The 16,781-nt window shown below is 33.8% G+C and overlaps 1 protein-coding gene across 1 annotated transcript in view; it reads left to right on the forward strand.

Moving 5' to 3' along the window:
• LOC126893378 (NEDD8-conjugating enzyme UBE2F-like) overlaps positions 1-16,781 on the forward strand; it is a 167,419-nt gene that overhangs the window by 29,391 nt on the left and 121,247 nt on the right. The window lies entirely within an intron of this gene.

The raw sequence follows: 16,781 nt of genomic DNA on the forward strand, positions 1-16,781 counted from the left end.
ATGACAGGTATATAAACATTTTTAAATAGCAGAGTATGTATAGACACATAAAAATTATTATACCTAAATTAATTAGGATCCTGACTTTTTGTGTCAATCATTTAGATATAGCCAATTGTGTGGCATCTAATCTCTACCTTTTGTTTTATTTTACGTAACTCTATTCGACCTCGCAGTAAAACCACTACGCCGATATTGTTTAGTGTAAGCTGCCACCGATTATATGTTGAAACATTACTCATTTTTTAGTGAAAGCTTCCATTCTTGTTGAATGTGTTCTGTCGATTGACTGTAGTTGGTGTATTTCTATTACCATTTAAATTTTGTATCAGTAAAATTGGTTTATCGAATTCGATTTTATTATCTGCCAAATGCCTAATTCTTTGCTGGCTGATACCTTTTTATATCCCACATATCTCCATCTTTATCAGTTTTTCTTTATTTGGATAGGTATTAATATTATCTCTTAATTTTTATATTTCGAGCTTTCATTTTATACATTAGGGTGTACATGTTGAATTTTCATGGCATAATGTATGTGAGAAATAAATTACGTTATATTCTACGTCAACTATATTTTGAGTATTATTAGGTTAAAATGCGTAAAATAAAAAAATGTCTTGTACTATATTTTCTAGTTTGTTTTGTACATATCATTGGATCGAATCATCTCGATTTTGAGCTTGTTGTCTTGCAGCTGTTGACTTTTATAGTAATTGTTAACAACGATAGTTCTAAAATTTTAACACGATATTCGCCTATTGTAGATTTTAGAGGTAAGTAGTCGTGAATGTAATTTTTAGATACACAATGTACTATGTTTTGCGAATACTGGATATTTACCATTACTCCAGGGAAATAAAGCTAAAAAACACCAATTTCGCGACACTTACCCAGTCAGGTTTCAAATGGGTTTTTTCTGTACTATATATCTATTACATTATGAATACAAAAATGCCCGTCACAGTTCGGAGGCTAATAATAGGTATTAACAAATAAGGTCAAAAATGGCAGTTTTTTCGTTTACGTCTCTACAGGTAAAATAGGGTAATTTATTATATTACTTAGACTGTTTATCTTTTAGTAGATCGGCAAAGGTTTAAAATGGCAGTTTTGAATTTTGGTCTGATCATTTGTTGTTTCGGAAATTGCAAAACAAGACTAAAATTTCGAAAATCAAAGAATTGCTAACTTTTGCAAAAATCAACCCAGGGCTTTAATATTACATGAAAAGTTGAGTCAAGTAGTCCTTATCATGCTCAAAAAGTTTCAAGACGATTCAAATTTTATTCAATTGGTTTATCCCACACAGCCTTTTTTGCAATATTATTGCTCAGAAAATAATGATACAGCGATTTTGCCGGTACCACATGAAAGAAGACTTATATTTTCAACGTATTTATAAAAATCAATACAATAAAAAGTCTTATTTTTACCATTGCAAAAACATTTCACTAAAGAAGAGTCATTTTGACTGTAGACTAAATCCACTTTGGTATTTGAAAATCAGATATTTTTCACAAATTAATTACAAAAAAAATTGCATCGATTAAAATTCACAGCTACTTTGTTTATAACAATTAAACAAACTAACTAGCGCCATTTTGAAGTTCCAGGTATACAGGGTGTTTGGTAAAGAATGGGCCATAGCTTAACCTTAGATTCCTGCGGTTAAAATAGGTCGATTTAAGCTAACTTACCTTAGTACAAAAGTTGATAATAACCGAAATACAGGGTGTCAAAGTTAAACTTTTATTTTATGTATTTTTGAATATTTCCTGACAGGCATGGGACAGCAATACGAAATTTGGTAAGTGGTGCTGGTACTGTACACCCTAGTAAATTATGTTAAACAAACGTTTCTGGTTACTACCAGAGGCGTACGACGGGGGAACGTGAATGGTTGACCCTTCCCAAATTCTACGCCACTGGCTGAATTGCTATTTTAGTGCAATTTTTTGATTCTCCAATACTTTCTACGTAAATAGCATTCTCTTCATTCGTAACAATAAAGCCATTAGTTTTCGAGATATTTGAAGCTAAAAACGAAGGAGCATAATACATTAATCAAAATAAGTGTGCGGAGTGCGGTCCTGAACTTAGTTTGATTAAGTACACCTAAATTTAGTCTCGAAGTTTTTCATCGCTTTACCATAGTAAATCTTTAAATTAATTATAAGAAACATAACCAGTAGTTTAGTTATTAGTTGTGATTTGATTGCCGTAAGTACTTTTATCAATATATTTACGGTTTCATCAAAATCTTATAGAATTTCAATCCAGTCATACAGTTTTGTAAATTCAAAGGTGTTTAAAACAAAAACTTGTTTTTTGGCTTATCTTCAATAAGTTAAATACTTTGTAATTAACAGAGTCGTACTGACCACACACACACACACACATGCTCGTATCAACCCCAGCCCCGGGGAACATGTGTGTTCCAATGGAAAAGTGGAACCCACATGTCCGAAGATCAAACCGGTCACACCCCGTAATGGAGTGGTACCTATCTGACCCCCAAGCTATACCTCCACCCCTCCCCATCGAAGGACATACCGAATGGGGAGGCGTTGATCTTAATGTTACTTTGGATGCCCTGGGTAATGGGACACCCTTTGTATTACTTCATGTGGTTAAGCCACCTGGTTTTAGGGGTAGCTAGAAGAGCTTTTCTCCCTATTAATGACTAAGTTAATTTTTTACTTTACTTTGGACTTGAGTCCTAAAAAAATGTGTTCCGGACATCAAGGCACCAATCTAAATCGGTGTCTTGCTCTCCAGACCGTGTGTGCTCGGTCACTCAGCCGGCGAATTGGCAAAATAAATTTTGTTCTCCTCGACGGCTGAGCGCCCGAAAGGTGTGGCCATCAAGCCCACGTCTGTCGGTACGTGACCTTGATGCTCACATTCCGCGGCTATGGTCCATTTGACCTACCTGAAGGGTACTTAGTGCCTGAAGGGCGACATTTGTGTTTCGATATTCTGTGGTTATCTCAATTTTTCATTCTTAAGGGTTTCCTCTATATCCAGCTAACTGCTGTCTAGGCCGTCTATGTACCGTTCTTTGGTTTTCGTCGTAGTTAGTCAATTCTCTTAATAATCTGCTAGGATGGTGTCTGATATTGTTAAATATTTCATGTGCTCTTTCGTCTATCATTCTCAGGACTTTCTTTTGTTGCGTATGTCCAAATACATATCTTAATGGGACATATGTAGGTATATTCAGAGCTTCCCTGATCATGTGGTTTTGGATGGTTTGTATTTTTTTCTTATTGGTTTTACACGTGTGCCCCCATGCGGCTGAGGCGTATGTTAGAGTTGGCAAAATTATACAATTTGCCATCCTAATCTTTGTCTTAAATCTCAGTTTACTCTTTCGACCTATTAGCGATGACAGTTGACTCCTAAGGGCTTTAGCTTTGTTGACCGTTTGTTTTACGTGTTCTGTAAAGGTCAGCCTTTTGTCCAACATTACGCCTAGGTATTTGGCTTGATTTGACCATTCAATTTGGGTATCAAATAGGGATAGTACCTCATTTGGTCTGCCTCTTCTTTTTTGGTACATAACGGCCTGTGTTTTGTCAGGATTGACAGCTATTTTCCACTGCACACACCATTCTTGTAGTTCGTCAAGAGCTCTTTGTAGATGTCTTGTTGCAAAATCTGGGTGGGTACTGCTAAAAGCTATCGCTGTATCATCTGCGTATAGACTTAGCAACGATCTGGGTTCAGTTGGGGTGTCTGCCGTATATATGGTATATAGATATGGCGACAACACTGCCCCCTGTGGCACACCAGCCTCCATGGTCCCAACTTCGGACAGGGTTGGCCCTATCCGAACTCTGAACCTCCTGTTGGCTAGGTATGACGAGAGAAGACACGTCATCGCCTCACTATAACCATATTGGTTCATTTTATACAGCAGGCCGTCGTGCCATACCCTGTCAAATGCTTTACTGACGTCTAGAAAGGCGGCCGCTGTATATTTCTTTTCGTTGAACCCTTTCGTGATATATTCTGTTAACCTCAGCACTTGAAGTTCACACGAGTGCTCGGATCTGAATCCGAACTGTGCTTCAGGTATTGTTCCGATTGCTTCAGATTCTTCTTTTAGCCTAACTAATATGACCCGCTCTGCGATTTTGCTTAATGCTGATAATAAGCTTATCGGTCGATAATTCTGTGGAAATGTACCATTTTTTCCTGGTTTTTCAATCATGATTACGTGAGCCTCTTTCCATCTGTCAGGAAAATGTCTTAGTCTTAAGATGTTGTTTATTAAATTTGTTATGTACACTATTGCTTTTCCTGGCAGATTTTTCAGAGCTCTGTTTGTAATCTTGTCCGGTCCTGGAGCTTTTTTAGCATTAGTACGCTTGATAAGCTGTCTGACCTCTTCAGGGGAGGTGTGTGTAATACCTATAATGCCCTTTCTTCTTTTTAGAATTCTACATCTTCGTTCGACTTCTTCTGTGAAGTCTAGATCTTCATCGGGATGATAGTTTTCCCTACATTCTCTTTCTAGCGTGTTTTTCATTACTTCCGCTTTGTCTTCTTCTGTGTACACAATTCCATTTTCACCGTGTAAAGGAGGGATTGGTTTTTTATCTTTTCTTAGTATTTTAGATAGCTTCCAGAACGCGGATTTATTTGGGTTTAGTTGCTGGATATAGTTGTCCCAGTTTTCATTTCGATGATCGTCTAATTGTTTTTTGACTTCCCTATTCAGTTCATTAGCAATTCTTTTGTCCTCTGGGTTTCTTGTTCTGTTGGCTCTTCTTCTTTTCCTGTTTTTCTCGTTTATCAGTTCTTTCAGCTCATTGCTGATTTCCCTGAATCTTCCTTTTGTTGTTGGAGTTTTTTCTTCTGTGGTGCTGGCCTCGATAGCGTTTTGTATCGTTTTTTCTAGATGTTTAACGCATTCCTCTAGTTCTTCTTTTGTATTTATTGTTGGTATTGCACCAATAGTTTCACTTACTATTCTTTTGTAGTTTGGCCAATTTGTTCGTTTTTTCTTATAGGTTTGCAAGTTGTTTGTTTCTACTGCTCCCAGGGTCAGTACAATTGGGTTGTGATCTGAGTCACCCTCATTCATTGAATATATTTCGTATTGTTGACCCACATTTTGTAGAATTGCTATGTCTAGGAATGTGGGAAGTCTGTTTCCACCATGGAAGCATGTGGGTTCTATGGGTCCCGCCACCATCGTGTTTGGTCGTTCTTCGAGATAGCCACACAATATTCTCCCGTTGCGGTTTGTGGTTCTATCGAACCAGTTCGGAGATCTTGCGTTCAGATCTCCTATAATGATAGAGGGCTCTACTGTGTCTAATATGACATTTAAGTCTTCCTTAAAGATTGGATCATTTGGTCTAACATATGCTGAAACAATTTTCAGCATATCTTTTCCTGTCTTGATCCTCACTATGGTGGCTTCCATAGTGATGAGTCCGTCTGGTGTAGGAATTACTTGGTGTTTGATTCCTTTTTTCACCAAGATCGCCGTGCCTCCTGATGTGGCTGTGTAGTCATTTCTATAGACATCATAACCTGGAAATTTTGTTTTTGTTTTTTCCGTTATCTTAGTTTCTTGTAAGGCTATGATGTCTAGTTCGAGTCTGTTGGAAAACTCGTCCAAGGTGTTAATTTTCTGTTTTAGCCCATTTGGATTCCATGACCCTATACGCAGATCGCCCAACTGATTAGTTAGTTCTGTTTACACCAATATTGCCCATAGCACTCACTACATTGGTCATCCTCTCGAACATGAACATGAAGTTTTTCATCTGTTCATTTACAATTGCCATGAGATTTGCCGTTTCGTTGTTTTGTTTAGATTCATCTGTCGTCTTTGTTATTTGTGCGTAGCTTTTGTTGGTACTTCTGTCTGTAGGTGTGTGTTCTTCTGTTCTGTTTCTTGTTTGTGCCTGTGCGGTGTATGTTTTTCTTTTTGGTGCTTTGGAGCATCCTCTGTAATTAGCTGTGTGGGCTTCGCCACAGTTTGCGCACTTTGGTTCGGTGTTCCTGTCCTTTGTGCATTCGCTGCTAATGTGTGATCCGCCACACTTAACGCATTTAGTTCCACAGTGACAGGCTTTGGATCCATGGTAGAATCCTTGGCAGTTATAGCACTGCATAACTTCTGTATTTTTTCTTATTTCTTCTTCGATATATATTTTCATGTAACAGAGAGTTGTCAAGCTTTTCATTTTTTCTTTATCTTCTTCGTTTATTGTAACTAAGAAAAGTGGCAATTTTTTCTTGTCTTCCTTCTTGGAGATCATATTTGTTACTTTAATGGCCATGATTCCGTTTTTGTTAAGTTCTTTTTGTATATTGCTTGTTTCTGTTGTTTCATGTAATCCTCTGATTACTAATCTTGTGGTGCGTTCTGAATCTATTGGATATGCGATGTATTCAATAGGGCTTTCAGGGTTCTTTGTATTTTGTTCTTCAAGTATCTTGATCATTGCTAGGTACCCTTCTCTATTATTTGTCTGGATCACGATTGACCTTCCAGATTTAGCGAATTTATTAGCGGATCCGATTCCCCTTTCTGCGGCTTTTTGTAATATCTCTTGGCTTTTTCCTATCGATTTGAGGATAATCGCCGGTGGTCTAGGTGCAGCCTTCGTTGGCTGTTCTTTTTCTGTTGTTGTTACGGTATTTTGTTTTTGCGCTGGTAATTTGGGAATACTGTTTTTCGATTTTTCTTTTTCATTTTCGTTTTCAGTCTCCATTTCTATTTCAGTGTGTTGATCTTTCTCTTGTTCATATTTCTTTCTTAGCATTCCTCTGGCTACGCATGCTTCTTCATTTCTCTTTTGTATTATTAATGTCTGCTTTTCAGCAGCGCTAATATTTTTCGGTTCTTCTTCTGTGACGTTTTTTTCTGTTATTTTGGTTTTTTTGTTTTGTTTTTTCTTCTGGTGCTGCTGGGTTGTCCATTCAGCATTGTTGTTTTCCATTTCAATTAAGTTTTCTTTATTTGGACTATTAGCAGAAGTTCTACGTCTTTCCTTTTCATGCATATTTGTTGGTTCTTCTACCGTCGTTTTCTTCTGCGTTTGTTTTTCAGCTTGCGTTGGTTTTTCGTTCGATTTTAAAATCAGCTTTTCCTTTTCCGCATGTTTGTCTATCATCTCAAGTAGCTTTTGAGTTAGTTTCTGTATTTCTTGATCTTTGCCGGTTATTTTCTCTTCTAGTTTGACCATTTGGAACTTGTTTTCTTCTTGCATTTGATGGATTTGATTCATTAGGCGCTTATTTTCCGCCTCCATTTTTTTCATCTGTTCAGTTAATGTGTCCAATGATCGAACTAGTTCTTTGTGGTATGTGTCCATTTCTTTGGCACGTTTAATTTCTCCTTTGTCTGAGCCGCTTCCTAAGGAATTGAGTCTTTTTCTTTTCTCTTTTTGTACGTTGCTTATATTTGTACTATTTTCACTGATTTCATCTTCCCTTTCACTTATTTCACCCTCGCTAGAATTATTATGGGAAATACATGTGGATATATTACTATTACTAGACATGGAATCAGTAACTACTGTTACTATGCTACCTACAGAATATGTAGAATTAGCTTTATTTAGGAATTCAATGTTTGCAATATCTATTTTCTTTTTATTTGTTTGTGAATTATTTATTATTTTTAAATTGTCTGATGGACCTAATTTTGTTTTTAGTTTATTGGTATGATTTGAATTTACTTTATTTGTCTTATTTAATTTTGAATTTTCTAAATCATTAGCTAATTCGTCATCTGTCAATTCAGGCAAGCTTTCAAAAATATTATTGTCTATAAAATCATCTAAGGTACTTAGCTTAGTCGTCATCCGGTGTCTGGAAGGCTCTTTCGTGGGCCAAGAGCCCCTTTCTGTCCTGTTGTTTAGCACTTAACACTGTTGTTCTTGTTTTTTTTTTGTTCGTCACTTATAAACACAAATAAAATAGTTAAATTAGTTTATATTTAGCACGTTAGTTCATCAGTTTAAAGCCACGATTTTCTTCGTCAAATTCACTAATTTTTTTATATACTGACACACTTTTATTATTAAAAAGTTAATTTTTTTTGAGAGCAGATTAAATTTATAACTATCAGTTTGACGTTTATTTGACGTCTAGTCGTACTGACCCAATTACAATATAGTGAAACGAAATAAGAAAATTAAAATAAAAAGTATTTAACAATTTTATCCGATAGCTGGTACTTCTGACTACAGGGGTCCTCCAATGTTACCCGATCAACAAACACAATCTTACTCTACAATTACCCAACAGAAAGCAGCTACATTCCCTTCGAAACTACAAGCCATTATTATCCCAGCAGTAGACACACTAAAATTAGAAGACTACGTTACAGCAATAGGATCACTAGTACAACCCAAAAATGTACTTTTTTCATCACGAATTTCTAACGGCAGAATCTGCATCTACCTTTCCAGCAAAGAAGTTGTTGGCACTTTTTTAACAGACCACGGAGATATAAAAATAGGAGATAATGTTATCAAAGCAAGAATACTAGTCACTTCTGCTAATAGTTTCCTGCTGTCTAGTGTCTGTCCGTCTATTCCTCATCACTTCCTCGAAAAATATCTTGCCGAGAAGGGCTTTCATCTTCTTTCACCGATGTCTTTCTTAAGAGCAAGAATTCAAGATCCTCAATATAGTCACGTATTAAGCTTTCGTAGGCAGGTGTACTATACACCTGTCGACAATTTTGTTATTCCTGAATCAATTCTCATTGACTTCGATAATACATCTTACCGAATCTTTCTTTCTGATGGACTTACTTGCTATCTCTGTCATCAATCTGGTCATATCGCCTCAACATGTACCTATACGGCCATCCAGTCAAACCCGTCTATACCTACATCCCAAACTGACCAAGACTCTATTTCTTTCTGTAATTCAACAGCTGAAGACAAAAATCACTCTGTCCAGAATCAAACAGAAAACACTGGTGAAGTAATGGATTCCCAACAACTCCCTACAGAAATTACTATACCGAAACGTTCTCATTCTGAAATATCGTCTCCAGTTAATACACCACCGGTAGAAAACACAGAAATAGATTTAACAAAACCTAAAGCAAGATCAACAAAAAAGTCAAGAGTCACTAAATCTGATACAAAACTGGAGAAACAGTTTCTACTGAATCACTTATCCAACCTGCAAAGGAATTTATTGATGAAGCTTCAACCCTGTTTGAATTAAACTATACAGATAGTTAGCTTTCTGGATGATGCACACGGTTCCCCCAATCCATTAAGTATCGCACAAGAATACACGAAAAACATAACAGGACTATTAACAACGCTAACAGAAATCTACCCCAAACTCGAAGACAGACGCATTAAATCTAGAATTACACGAATAAGGAAGAAAATATGTCGTCAACTAAATCTAGATCAAACTGAAAATGATAACTCCGAAGATACAAATGTTTCCCAAGAAAACCTCAATTAAAAAATCAATAAATGTGCTACGCCTGTGACACCAATATAACTGTAGGTCACATTGTTATACACTGTCCATTATATCATCTGCAAAGACAAGCTTCTGGACTACCATGTGATATAAAGTGTGCGTTAAACAGTGCGAATTGTGACAAAATCATTAGGTTTTTAAAGGAAACTAAATTATATAACCAAATATAATCCCTACACCTCAGGGTAGAAGGGATAAAGATTATATATATATATATATATATATATATATATATATATATATATATATATATAATATAACCAAATATGAGTGCTACGTTTCAGATCAATCATAAATTAAAATCAACTTTCTAAAAACTCTGTAAAATAGTTTATATTTTGTATCAAATTAATATGTATCATTGTACCACCGCTAATAACCTTTTATGGTTGATGCGGGTTATTTCTAATAAAAAAAATAAGTGTGCCTTTTCATTTTTAACTTCAAATATCTCGAAAACTAATGACTTTATCGTTACGAATGAAGAGTATATAATTTGCATAGAAAGTATTGGAGAAGCTAAAAATTATGCTAAAATAGCAGTTTCATCAGTGGCGTAGAAATTGGGAAGGGTCAACCATTCACTTTCCCCTGTCGTACGCCTCTGATAGTAGTCAGAAACGATTATTTAACTTAATTTAGTAGGGTGTACAGTGCCTAGACTTTCTGCCAAGTATTACACGGCTATGTCAAATTATTTTAAAGTATTCTTCTTTTTAAATAATTTATTCTTTATTTAAAACTTTAACAACTATGTGTGCCCGGTACTATAAAACTATTTGACATATCCTTATGATACTTGGCAGAAAGTGTAGGTACTGTACACCCTACTAAATTATGTTAAATCATGGTTTCTGGTTAAAACCAGAGGCGGACGACAGGGGAAAGTGAATGGTTGACCCTTCCCAAATTCTACGCCACTGATGAAACTGCTATTTTTGCATAATTTTTAGATTCTCCAATACTTTCTATGCAAATAATATACTCTTCATTCGTAAGGATAAAGTCATTAGTTTTCGAGATATTTAAAGTTAAAAATGAAAAGGCACACTTATTTTGATTAATGTATTATGCTCCTTCGTTTTTAGCTTCAAATATCTCGAAAACTAATGGCTTTATCGTTACGAATGAAGAGTATGTTATTTACATAGAAAGTATTGGAGAATCAAAAAATTACACTAAAATAGAAATTCAGCCAGTGGCGTAGAATTTCAGAAGGGTCAACCATTCACGTTCCCCCGTCGCACGCCTCTGGTAGTAGCCAAAAAGTCTGTTTAACATAATTTAGTAGGGTGTACAGTACCAGCACCACTTACCAAATTTCGTGTTGTTGTCCCATGCCTGTCAAGAAATATTCAAAAATAAATAAAATAAAAGTTTAACTTTGACACCCTGTATTTCGGTTAATATCAACTTTTGTACTAAGGTAAGTTAGCTTAAATCGACCTATTTTAACCTCAGGAATCATTCAGCTATGGTTCATCAGCTATTGTTCATCAGCTATGGTTCATTCTTTACCAAACACCCTGTATACTTAGTTTATGTGTAAAAGTTTGAGGAAACTTTGAACTTCAACAGAGCGGTTAACAAAGCTTTAAAAATGAAGTCATAACGAAATCGGCTCGGGGCCGGCGAAGAGGAGTTATAAAATCCGTGTAATTAAAAAAAGAAATTGGTTCTTCAAACAACTGCTGCGATCTCCCGAACTTGTCGATGGATTTTGATATATATTTTTTTAATTTGTATGTACTCGTAGTCTCGTAGAGTACAATATGTACATATATCTCCACCTAATATTACAAAATGTCAGGGGGAATCCCCTTTATCAGTCAGAGGTATGAAAAATAAATTACGACCGATTCTCAGACTACCAAATATACATATATAATTTCATAAAAATTGGTCCAGCCGTCTCGGAGGAGTATGGCAACTAACACTATGACAGGAGAATATTATACATGCAAATCTATAGATGGCTATTAAAAAATAGGGGTTGTCGATAGAAGGGGTAAAATTAAGGGTTATGTATTTTTTAATGCTACATCATACAAAATTAAGGTAGACAATTTTGTCCAAAAATATAAAAAAAACACGACAGGGGAACTCCCTTTATCAATTATGGGTATGAAGAATATCTTATTCTCAGTCCTACAGAATAAACGTAAAATTTCATAAAAATCGGTCAAGCCGTTTCGGAAGAGTATGGCAACTAACACTGTGATAGGAGAATTTTATATATAGGTAGGTATAGAAGTAGCTGTGAATTAAATAAAAAAAGTTTGACCCTAATTGACCTAGGCAAATTTTTTTGAAAATTCGTGTCAAAATACCAGCTTTTCAAATACCAAAGTGGATTTAGTCTACAATCAATATTAACAAAGTTATTCAAATTACTTATAAGCCAAAATTGAAGCAAACCATTAAACTTACTTTTTTGTGCTCTTTTCAAATATGCAAACAGATTTTCAAAATTTGAACATACAAGGTGTTGTTTTAAGGTCACAATTACTTTATAATTTTTTGTTAATCCGGACCTGGATTTTTCTTATGGTTAGTATGTCGATCGTTTGGGTTTTGAATGAGACATATGTTTACCAAATATCAAAAAAATATACAGGGTGGTTCTAAAGTTATGGCTTAGGAAAGAAATGGGCAAAATCGATAAAACACCCTGTAACTCGGTTATAAAAGTCGGTAGGGCAAAAAATGTAGTATACCTAAAACTGCCTCGGTGACCTCTATTCACCGTTAAAATATTTCCGTTTCCCAATGAAACACCCTGTATATATATATATATATATATATATATATATATATATATATATATATATATATATATATATTATATATACAGGGTGATTGATTAGTGTGAGAAAGCTCAGTATATCTGTTATAGTAAAAATTACAAAAAAAGTTATTGACAAAAATTGTAGGCAGCTTTAAACTCCACATTTTAAAATTAGCTACAATCTTACAGGGTGTTCCATAAGATGGTGGCAGACAAAACTTATGTTTTTTTAAATGGAACACCTTGTATTTTATTTTAAATTTGAAATCTGCTTCACTTCCAGATCACAACAATGTAAGGTTTTATTATGTTATACCGGGTATTTAAGAAGTTATAGCCAATACCTGAAAATCGTATCAAGTTTAACTCCCTGTATAATTAAAAAAGAGCATAGAAACATTGATCTATTGCAACCATAGTTTTTTAATAATTGTTAAAAATTATAAAACATATTTGTTTTCATAATATTCGTTAAATCAAATACAGGGTAAGTCAAAATGCAAGTACGTTATTTTCTCGGTAATTTTAAATAGAACACCCTGTATTTTATATCACTATCGAAAAGTACTAATATCGTACTTCAAATTTTATGAAGTACTCCCTATACCTAAAGTTATCAGTTTTCTAGATATTTTTATTTTTCCATCAAACTATTAATTTGGTAGATATTTTAACGTTTACCAATAATTATTATGAGTTGGCCATGATTGATTTGCCAGAAACTGCCAGTTTGACATTATTGTTTATTAATTCAGTATTGGGTACACCGTAAATTAGCAACAATTACGTATTATTTAGTAATTCAGTAATTAATTAAATTTAAATTAGCAATAATGAATTTTACTACTGATGAAATGGTAGATACGATCTGGATTTTGGGGGAATGGAATAAAAATTCATTACTATCAGCTAGAATGTATCAAGAACGGTTTCCAGATAGGCGGCAACCTAGACAAGATACATTTGAAAAATTGAAAGATCGATTTAACCGCACTGGTTCAGTGAATTATGAAAAACATGGACAAACAAAAACTAGTGTGACAGAGGAAAAGGAAATGAGTGTGTTGATGGCAGTTACAGAACACCCACACACAAGTATAAGGAGTATTTCCAATGAACAAGAACTTAGTTACTACTCTGTTCAAAACATTCTATCTAAAAACAAGATGCACCCTTATCATATACAAAAGCACCAAGAATGAAATAATGATGATTTTCAGAAACGAATGGTATTTTGTGAATGGGCCTTAGAAAAAATTAATGAGCAGAGATTTTTTTGATTATGTCCTATTTGGTGATGAAGCTACATTCCATCGAAACGGTTCTGTTAATAGGCATAACTTTCACTACTATTCAACAAGTTATCCATACCACATAGTAACACATAGTCAAACAAGATGGTCTCTAAATGTGTGGGGAGTTATCGTCGGTAACCATGTAGTAGGACCATATTTTTTTGAAGATAATTTAAATGGTGAGATTTATTTAGATTTTATCGTAAATCAGTTACCGATATTATTAGAAGAGGTTCCACTTAATATACGTGAACAAATGTGGTTTCTACATGACGGTGCTCCTGTGCACCACAACGAATTAGTACGTGGTGAACTTGATGATCAGTTTGGTGAAAGATGGATCGGAAGGGATGGACCGGTAAGGTGGCCCCCAAGGATACCAGAGTTCAATAAAAATGGACTCATTTTTTGGGGTTACGTTAAGAACGAAGTATATAAAATACCTCCAACAACAAGAGATGATATGAAAAATAGAATCCGAATTGTATTTCAAAATATTTCTTTACAAATGCTTAGTAATGTAAGCAACTCTTTCAATGACCGCTTTCAAGTATGCATAGATGTTTTGGGATGTCATTTTGAACACCTTACTTAAGTAAGATAAGTTAAAATTACTGTTGTTTTTTATTTTTTTGTGTTGTTATTTTTTTTTTAATTTTCCGTCGGTTATTTTTTAAAAATTTTATTTAAAATAAATTGTTTTCTTTTCTATGTCGTTATTTCGTTACTGAATTAATAAACAATAATGTCAAACTATCAGTTTCTGACAAATCAATCATGGCCAACTCACAATAATTATATTGGTAAACGTTAAAATATCTACCAAATTAATACTTTGATAGAAAAATAAAAATATCTTGAAAACTGATAACTTTAGGTATAGGGAGTACTTCATAAAATTTGAAGTACAACATTAGTACTTTTCTATAGTGATATAAAATACAGGGTGTTCTATTTAAAATTACCAAGAAAATAATGTACTTGCATTTTGACTTACCCTGTATTTGATTTAACGAATATTATGAAAACGAATATGTTTTGTAATTTTTAACAATTATTAAAAAACTATGGTTGCAATAGATCAATGTTCCTATACTCCTTTTTAATTATACAGGGAGTTAAACTTGATACGATTTTCAGGTAATATTGGCTATAACTTTTTAGGTGCGCGGTATAACATAATAAAACTTTACATTTTTGTGATGTGGAAGTAAAGCAGATTTCAAATTTAAAATAAAATACAGGGTGTTCCATTTAAAAAAACATAAGTTTGGTCTGCCACCATCTTATGGAACACCCTGTAAGATTGTAACTAATTTTAAAATGTGGAGTTTTCACTGCCTACAATTTTTGTCAATAACTTTTTTTTGTAATTTTTACTATAACAGATCTACTGAGCTTCCTCACACTAATCAATCACCCTGTATATATATATATATATATATATATATATATATATATATAGACACACACTAATCAATCACCCTGTATATATATATATATATATATATATATATATATATATATATATATATATATATATATCATAAAGGAGTACGACCGTCAATTCCAATATAAAAAAGGAGCATTCGTAAGTGTAGGGTTTTATCGGTCAAGTGGGTGAAAAAAGAGACAAAGAATTCGGCTACTTCATCTATTTATTGAAGACGTTTCGTCTACTGCTCAGTAGATATCATCAGTTCATCTACAAAAAGAGTGTTATAAGAAACAACATCCAAAGGAGAGGTAAAAAAGCACCAGCGTTACCTTAAAAAGACATGTAGCAATAGATAAGTTGTACATAGTAAAAAATCTTATCCATGAACCAATGCAATGTAAAAGTATATAACATTTAAATGTATAGTTAATATTTAAAAACTTTAATACAGCTAAAGACAAGACCATGTGGTAACAGTCACATATAAAAAACAAGTGAAAAAAAGCCGGCTTGCTTTTTTAATGTCAAGGATGAACCAAGAAAAAACCAGATTCACACTTCCAGAATTAGTAGCATTTAAGCATACTTCATTTTAACTTTAGGTAACATCATTACAGGATTTGAATGCTAATGTGCAAAATTGAAAATTTAAAGTTGAATAGTTACCAGCAGGTCGATCTGAGCCCAACAGGCACACAAAAGCAAATGGAGTTTGAAAAATATCAGGTCTAAACTGACATCTCGCCAAGAGGCAGGCAACCTTGAAAATTTTTACAAAGAGTGACTGACAACTGCAGTGCAGCGCGGTAAAATTCAAATTGATGTAATAAAAACAGTTGTAAAAGTGTTTAAAAAGTGAAAATAATATCAATAAGTAATCAAGGGATGTACTCTATACCTCGTGGACAAGAATCACAGTATATTTGAAACACGTGAGGGCAAATCACATAATTATATGGAAAAGTGCCTACGTTAGTACTGGTTATCCAGTAACCAACAATTATATAAAATAGTACAATATTATAACTTCCATATATCGCAGCTCAATGTGCAGATGAAAAAATGCAAAAATATAAGAAAATTCATAAATCAGTTCAGCAAATTTTAATTTATAATTCATATCAGTAATGCAAAATTTTATCCTATGGAAATTTATATTTTTTAAAATGTTAAATCTATTAAGTAAACTGTTATTATTAAAAAAGTGGGAAAAGCTTGAAAAAACCACAAAAAACTTTTTTACAATATAATAATTTGAGTGTAATAATACCAACTAATTCTGCAAAATCAATGCATGGTATATTTGACTCAAGTTACTGATGTCAGTTCTCTTGTTAAGTACATTAGAAGTCTTCAATATGAAACACATCTCTAAGAACTGTCTTTTCGAGAGGTTGCGTTCATTACAAAGGATCTTGGTTTCATCAAAGTCCACCTTATGTTTTGTATCTATTGCATGTTGGGCTAAGGCACATGTTGGTTTTTTCAAAATGATATCACTACGGTGTGAAATTGTTTGTCTTGCCCGTTTGAACATTTCGTTCAAGCGAAAATCAGTGTTTATTTGTCAAATAATTTTTTTTCCTGTTTACTGACAGTATGAAAAAGCATTTTGAATTAAATAAATTACATACATTCTTCTTTTTGTCTCAATTATTTTAATTAAGAAAATATTTTTTGAACACCCTGTATAAATAATTATGTTAATGTTTACATTAGTGAATAGAGAATTGAATACCCTATCAAATGAGCTATCACATGACCCCTATTC

The sequence above is a fragment of the Diabrotica virgifera genome, chromosome 10 (genome assembly GCF_917563875.1).
Source record: "Diabrotica virgifera virgifera chromosome 10, PGI_DIABVI_V3a".
NCBI classification, from domain to species: domain Eukaryota; kingdom Metazoa; phylum Arthropoda; class Insecta; order Coleoptera; family Chrysomelidae; genus Diabrotica; species Diabrotica virgifera.